Here is a 7,858-nt window from a genome sequence, read left to right on the forward strand (position 1 = left end):
AAAAGTGTCATCTTAAACTGCAAGGATGTCTGTCAAATATCACAATTAAACATGCCAGAGGAGAAGCCGTGTTGTCAAAATGCCCCCTTAACCCATCCAGACATCTCAAACCCACCCTTTTCTGACCTTCTATGACCCCATTTTTTAAAGTCTTTTTTGTCTTTTTTTAAACAAGAGAAAGTAGAAAGATACAAATTGGTAAATGCTAACTGTCCATATTCACGTAGAGACATGCTGTACTCTCTAAGCCCAATATACAGAGAAAGGAGGAAAAAAGCGAGAATTCTATGCACTACTACACAGGCACTTAGCACCCTCCAGCTTCCAGCAAAGCGAAGGGAGCAGGTTTTTCTTTTATCCCACAGAGCTCGGTGGTGTTGATTCCACACAGTTTTTGTTGAGACAGGAAGGGATAAAAATGAACTTCGAACAGAAAGGGGTAGAGACTCTTTTCCCATTGTATTGTGCTCAAGATATTTCCCGAAAAATAAGTTGAGAACCATGGAGTAGAGAAAAGAGACCTCAAGAACAGGGCGACTGAGCACAAGAGGGAAAAAAAAAAAAAAAAAAAAAAAAAAAGACTGCAGCTTGCTCCCAGGGACTGGAGAAAATTTAAAAAAAGGAAGGTTGGAATTCATCAGTGTTCTATTAGTCATCTTCTCCTTCATCCTCCTCTCTTTCCTCCCCTTCATCATCATCTTCATCTTCTTCACCTTCATCCTCATCTCCTTCTTCATCAATATCTTCTAATCTTTCCTCCTCTTAATCATCATCATCATCATCTTCTCCTTCTCCTTCTTCATCATCCATATCAGGAACCAAGTAGTTCTGTAATGGGTTTGGCCAAATATCATCTTTGATGGCCTCTCCTAACTCATCAGCGCCTGCATCAGAATGGTCAGTAAACCAGGTAAAGAAGTTCTCTGGTTCCTCATGCTGCCTCTTCCTGCTGGCTTTATTCTGCGTTTGACTTGAACGTTTCATCAAATCCTTTCCAGATTTCCATTTGATTTCGGTGGACTTTGAAGATGGATCACCACTCTCACTCAGATGAAATTCTTTGGAGAGAACTTTATTTTAAAAATAAGGATTTTCATCAAAATAAAAATTTATTCTGTAACCTGATTTCATATCTTCAAATTCTGTCACTTCAACTCTGGTCAAATAATGCAGTGCCTCTTCGTCTTCCTTCCCAAACAGTGCAGACACTTGTGGATGGTTGACAAATGTTGTTACCCAAAAATTTGGGATTTTGGCGATCAATTCTGACCTCTTCTGAAAAAATGGTTGGTGGAGTTTGTTATATTTCTGTTCTACTTTCAAAATCTCCTCGCTGGCTTGTTCATTAAGTCTGTCTATTTCATTTTGTACTTCATCAATGTGTTCAATTGCTTCTTGCTGTTCTTTTTCTCCCTTCTTCGGCAAGCCTGCAGAAGCTGGTGTCTCCTCTGGTCCCAGAGCAGGCGGTGGTCTTGGTTTATTCTTTTGAGGCAGGAGTGAAGACTGCCCTTTAGGGGCCATGCTGTTCGGGAAGTCCTAGAACCAGACCACGAGTCTCCTCGCCCGTCCGGAAGCAGGCTGAATACTGGAAGATTTTTATTATTTTATTTTTATAGCTTTTTTATTTTTAATTTTTATGAGTACATAATGGGTATATATATTTATGGGGCATATAAAATGTTTTGATAGGGGCATGCAATATGAAATAGTTAACCACTTCAAAGAGAATGGGGTATCCATTTCCTCAAGCATTTATCCTTTGAGTTACAAACAATTCAATTACACTCGTGAAGTTGTTGAAAAATGTACAGTTAAGTTATTGTTGATTTTAGTCACCCTGTTGTACTATCAAATAGTAGGTCTTATTCATTCATTTGATAATAGAATTGAATTGCTAGTTGTGGAGTTTTGCATCTATATGATTGGGTTGTATTTATTTATTTATTTATTTATTTATTTATTTATTTATTTATCTATTTATTTATTTTGAGATGGGGTCTCACTCTGTCACCCAGACTGGAGTGCAGTGGCGGGATCTCGGCTCACTGCAACCTCCACCTCTCGCGTTCAAACAATTCTCCTACCTCAGCTTCCCAAGTAGCTGGGACTACAGGTGCCCACCACCACACCCAGCTAATTTTTGTATTGTTAGTAGAGATGGGGTTTCACCATGTTGGCCAGGCTGATCTCAAACTCCTAACCTTGTGATCCTCTCACTTCAGTCTCCCAAAGTGCTGGGATTAGGGGCGTGAGCCACCACACCCTTCCTGTCTGTATTTTTTTAAATGTGTCTTTGGTTTTGGTATCAAGGTAACACTGGCCTCATGGAAAGAGTTAGGGTGAATTCCCTTCTTGTCAATTTTTTGAAATAGTTTCAAGAGTTTTGGTTTTACTTTTTCTTTGTATGTTTGGTAGAATTCAGTTCTGAATCTATTTGGTTGTGAGTTTTTTTTTGTGGAAGAGTTTTTTTTATTACAGATTAAATCTCACTACTCATTATTGGTCTGTTCAAGAGATCTATTTATTTGTGGTACAATCATATGAAAAGGTTCTGTGTTTCCAGGAATGTATCCATTTCCTCTAGGTTTTCTAGTTTTTGAGCCTATAGTTGTTCATAATAGTCTCTGAAGAACTTTTGTATTTCTGTGGTATCAGTTGTAATGTCTTCTTTCACATTTCTGATTGTGTTTATTTGGATCTACTCTCTTTTCTTGGTTAATCTGGTAATGGGTTTATCAATTTTGCTTATGTTATTGAAGAACCAATTTTTCATTTCAATCATCTTTTGTATTTTTTTTGTCTCAATTTGATTTAGTTCGTCTCTGACCTTTGTTATTTCTTTTCTTCTGCTAACTTTTGTGTTGATTTTTTTTTCTTGTTTTTCTAGTTCCTTGAGGTGTGATGTTAGGTTAATTTGTAATCTTTTTACCTTTTTGATGTAGATATTTAATGCTATATACCTCCCTTATATTATTGCTTTTTCTGTATCCCAAAAGATTTGATAAGTCATTTTTTTTTTATTTATTTCAAACGTTTCTCTAATGTTTTTCATTTCTTCATTGACCCAGTTGTTACTGGAAAGGGGTCCCGATCCAGATCCCAAGAGATGGTTCTTGGATCTCACACAGGAAATAATTCAGGGTGAGTCTGCAGTGCAAAGTAAATGCAACTTTATTAAGAGAGTAAAGTGGTGAAAGGACATAGACAAAGTAGGATGTTCCCGAAAGTAAGAGGAGGAACACATCCACCCTAGTTACAATGCTTGTGTGTGTGTGTGTGTGTGTGTGTGTGTGTGTGTGTATACATATATATATATATATGATACAAATAGATCTTGGGGAGATGTGTTCTGATGCAAGGGTTTGTGATAAAGGATTAATTTTCTTAATTACTACATTTTGCAAGAATCAATATTATTATCTTTAAAGCAAAATTAGGAATGCCCCTGTTCTCCAGATATGGGGATATCTGGACATGCCCAAGTCTGGGTCTGTTTCAGTAAACCTCATTAATTTGTTCCCTTAACAGTAAACATCTAGAGGCTAGGAATTTCCAATTTTCTGGGAACGCAGCCAAGCGAGTCTCAGCCTCATTTTCCTAGTCCTTACTCAAAATGGAGTCACTCTGGTTTGAAAGCCTCTGACACAATGATTGTGCAGGAGCATGCTATTTAATTTCTATGTATTTGTTTAATTCACAAAGTTTCTCTTGGTATTCATTTCTAGCTTTATTCCATTGTGGTGTGAGAAGATACTTGATGGGGTTTTAATTTTTAAAATATATTGACTTGTTTTGTAGCCTAATATGTGATCTATCTTAGAAAATGTTACATGTACTGATAAAAATAATTTGTAGTCTGTAATTCTTGTGTAGAATGTTTTGTGTCTGTTTAGTCCATTTGATCTAAGGTCTAATTTAAGTCCAATGTTTCTTTGTTAGTTTTCTGTCTCAATGATCTATTCTGAGCTGTTAGTGGGATGTTGAAGTCAACGACTATTATTGTATTCCTTTCTATGTATTTTTTTTAGGTCCAGTAACATTTGTTTTGTAAATTTAGATACTTCAGTGTTAGGTACATGTATAGTTAGAACTGTTATATCCTCTTGCCAAATTGATCCCTTTATCATATAATGACGTTCATTGTCTTTTTTTAATTGTTTCTGATTTAAAGTCTACTTTAGCTGATATAAGTATAGCTACTCCTGCTCACTTTTTGTTTTCATTTGTGTGAAATATCTTTTTCCACCCCTTTACTTTCAGTGTGTATGTACCTTTATTGGTTATACAAGTTTCTTTTAAGCAGGATATAATTGGATCATTTTTTAAGTCCATTCTATCAATCTGTATTTTTTAAGTTCAGCATTTAGTCTATTTGTATTCAAGGTTAATATTAATATGTGATTCATTATCCTGGTAATATTGTAAATTGTTTTTACAAATTTTTGTTTCCCTTTTTTTCTCTTTTTGTCTTTGTGGTTTCAGAAAATTCTGCCATGTTGCCATTTCATTCTTTCTCTTCCTCCTTTGTGTGCTGCTTGTCTGACAACTGTGTGTTTTATACTTCCATGGGTTTTTATGATGGTGAATGTCAACCTTTCATTTCCATATTTAAGGCTTCTTTGAGCATTTCCTGTATTGCTAGTCTAGTGGCAAATTCACTTAGCATTTGCTTATATGAATAAAACTTTATTTCTCCTTCATTTGTGAGGCTTATTCCAAATAAAATTCTTGGCAGACAGTGTTTTTCTTTTAGCACCTTAAAAATACGGTTTCATTCTCTTATGGCCTGTAAGGTTTTCTGCTGGAAAGTTCAATGTTAATCTAATGGAGTTTCCTTCATAGCTTACTAGATGCATTTTTCTTGTTAATTTTAAAACTATTTCTTTTACTTGAACTTTAGACATTCTGAATACAATATTTCATGGTAAAGTAATTTTTGCAATGTGTTTGCCTGAGTAGCACTGGGTTTCTCTACCTCAATGCCTAACTCTCTTGCTGAACTTGAAAAGTTTACACCTATTACTTCCTTAAAAATGTTTTCTATAACTTTTATCTCTATTCCCCCACAGTAATACCAATAATTTGTAAGTTAATCAATTTATTTAGTCCAAGATGTCATAAAGACTTTTTAAAATCAACTTTTAGACTTTGTTATCAAATACTCCTGAATGCAGGAACAGCATAATAGGAGATAATCAGTGTCCTGGATTACCACACTTAATTGAAGTAAACCATGATGTAAATAAAATAAATGTTGAGATGGATTGTTTATCCAGTGAAATAATGAGTTTACCTCTTCTTGCTGATGGAGTAGCAGTTAATACTGACAGAAAAGAAGAAATTTCAGATGTTGGGGTAAGAAGGAAAGTAAATTTTCCAATTACACCTCAGAATGTTTTAATGAGTAGCTCTGAAAAAATTATACTATCACAAAATAATATTTCACAAACTAACATTTCTCAGTCAGTTCTATTTGGTAATAAAAATCTCATTACCGAATGCCACCTTGTTAATTCATTTAGCTGGAGAGGAGACATCAAGAACATACCAGACCCATTTCCTTTGGTGGTAACCTGATTGCCTTTTCACCTTTAAGCCTCTCTGTGTAGAACAATCAGAAGAATTTTAAATTTAAAAGTAAAACAAAATACTTCCCTCCATATTTTTAATGCTATAATATATTCTTTTTTTTTTTTTTTTTGGACAGGATCTCACTCTGTGTGCAGACTGGAGCATGGTGGCATGACCATGGTGTGCTGCAGCCTCAACCTCGTGGGCTCCAAAGGATCTGGGACTACAGGCACACACAGCTATGGGTGTCTATGTTTTTGTTGTTGTTGTTGTTGTTGTTGTTGTTTTTAGTTTTGTAGATACAGGATCTCACTAAGTTGCCCAGGCTGGTCTCAATCTCCTGACCTCAAGCAATCCTCCTGCCTTTGCCTCCCAAGGTGCTGAAATTACAGGCATGAGCCTCTATGCCTAGTCTGTAATATATTCTCTAGACTATTAAAAATTTGGATAATATATATGTATATTCACTTCTATTGAATCTACTTGTGTAATATTATCTGTTTAAATGTTAACCATTAAACAAACTGTATGTTTTCAGCTATATATCTCAGCAATATATTCCAATTTAGATACAATACTGTTTTTCAAGGGAAGTGGAAATAGTTTGTACTTTAACCATGCAAAATAAAATTGTACTTTGAAATAAATTGATTTTTAAATGTTACAACAACTTTGCATTCTTGGGATAAATCTGAGATAATCGTTTATGATCCATTTAATATGCTGCTGTACTCAGTTGACTAGCATTTTGTTGAGCATTTTTACATCTGTTATAAGAGATATCAGACTGTGTGTTTTTTTATTTTGTTTTCTTTGGTTTGCATATTGAGATATTATTGGACTAAAATAAAGAGTTGGGAAGTAGGGAAGTATTTCTTTCTGTTCTGTTTTTGGAGCATTTATGAGTAATCGGTATCAGTTATTTAAATGCTTGTTAGAATACAATAACAAAGTCTTTTTTCTGGGCCTTTGTGAGTATATTTTTGGTTAGTAATTTAATCTCTGTGCATGTTATTCTTCTTTTCAGGGTTTTCCTTTTTTTTTTTTTGAGTCTCTTTCAGCATTTTGTGTTTCTCTAGGAACTTTTCTGTTTTACATAAGCTATTCAATTTGTTGGTATACAATTGATTATAGTATTCCTTTATAATATTTGACAAATTTCTGAATGGTTGGTAGTAATGTCCTCTAATACTTTAGCTGTGGAATCAGGTCTCCCTTCCTTCATTCTTGGTTAATTGAACTAAAAGTTTTTCAATTTTGTTGAATTCTTGAAAGCACCAATTTTTGGTTTTGCTGCAATTCTGTATTTTTTTCTATTTTAGATTTTACTAATTTCCAGTATAAACTTTATTCTTTTTTCAATATGCTTAATTTTAGTTTTGTCTTTTTTCCATTTTCCTAAGGCCGTCGGTTAGATTATTGATTTGAAAACTTTCTTCTATCTGAATATAGATATTTTTACCTACATATTTCCCTCTATGCACTATTTAGCTATACCTCATAAATTTTTGAATGTGTTTTCTATTTTTATTTATTTCAAATTATTTTCTAATTTTCCTTGTGATTCTTTATTTGACCCATTTGCTGTATAGGAGTGTATTGTTTAATTTTCACATTTGTGAGTTTCCCAATTTTCTTTGTTATTGGTTCCTAGTTCCATTCCATTATAACTGAACAAAAATAATTTGTATTATTTCAATTCTTATAACCTAATTTGTCATTTTTTTGTTCTCTTTATTTGTTCCTTAATTTCTGTTACCATCTGCTGTCATTACTACAGACTTACACAGCCTTTGTCTCACCTACATCCTTCATGATATTATTTACACTAATATCACATATTTATTTGCTATATAATCCAGAATACAATTATATATGTGTTGTCTTATACAACTGATTTTAAATTAGTTAAGAGAAGAAATAAGAACTATCTGCTTTTGTGTTAATTTTTCAATTGCAGAATTACCTTTGTTGTTGCTCTTTGTTTTTGTATATGTACATAAATTATTGTCTGCAGTCACTTGCTTTTATCCTAAAGAACTTCCTTTGCTATTATTATAAAGCAGGTTTGCTAGCAACACATTCTCTTAATTTTTAAATACTTTTGAAATGTCTTTATTTTGCCTTCACTGTTGAAAGATATTTCTCCTAAATATAAGATTTTTGATTGCCTTTTTTTTTCTCAAAGCACTTCAAATATGTATCTCACTGCTTTACAGTCTCCTTTGTTTCTGATAAAAAGGCACTTTTTAATCTTATTGGAGTTTCATTGTAAGTTATAAATAAG

At 33.7% G+C, this 7,858-nt stretch overlaps 1 pseudogene; it reads right to left on the bottom strand.

The window, feature by feature from the left end:
- Positions 1 to 307: 307 nt before the first annotated feature.
- On the bottom strand, positions 308 to 1,542 carry LOC135969091 (protein SET pseudogene; annotated as a pseudogene).
- Between the last annotated feature and the right edge of the window lie 6,316 nt (positions 1,543 to 7,858).

Source organism: Macaca fascicularis, chromosome X (assembly GCF_037993035.2).
Source record: "Macaca fascicularis isolate 582-1 chromosome X, T2T-MFA8v1.1".
Taxonomy (NCBI): domain Eukaryota; kingdom Metazoa; phylum Chordata; class Mammalia; order Primates; family Cercopithecidae; genus Macaca; species Macaca fascicularis.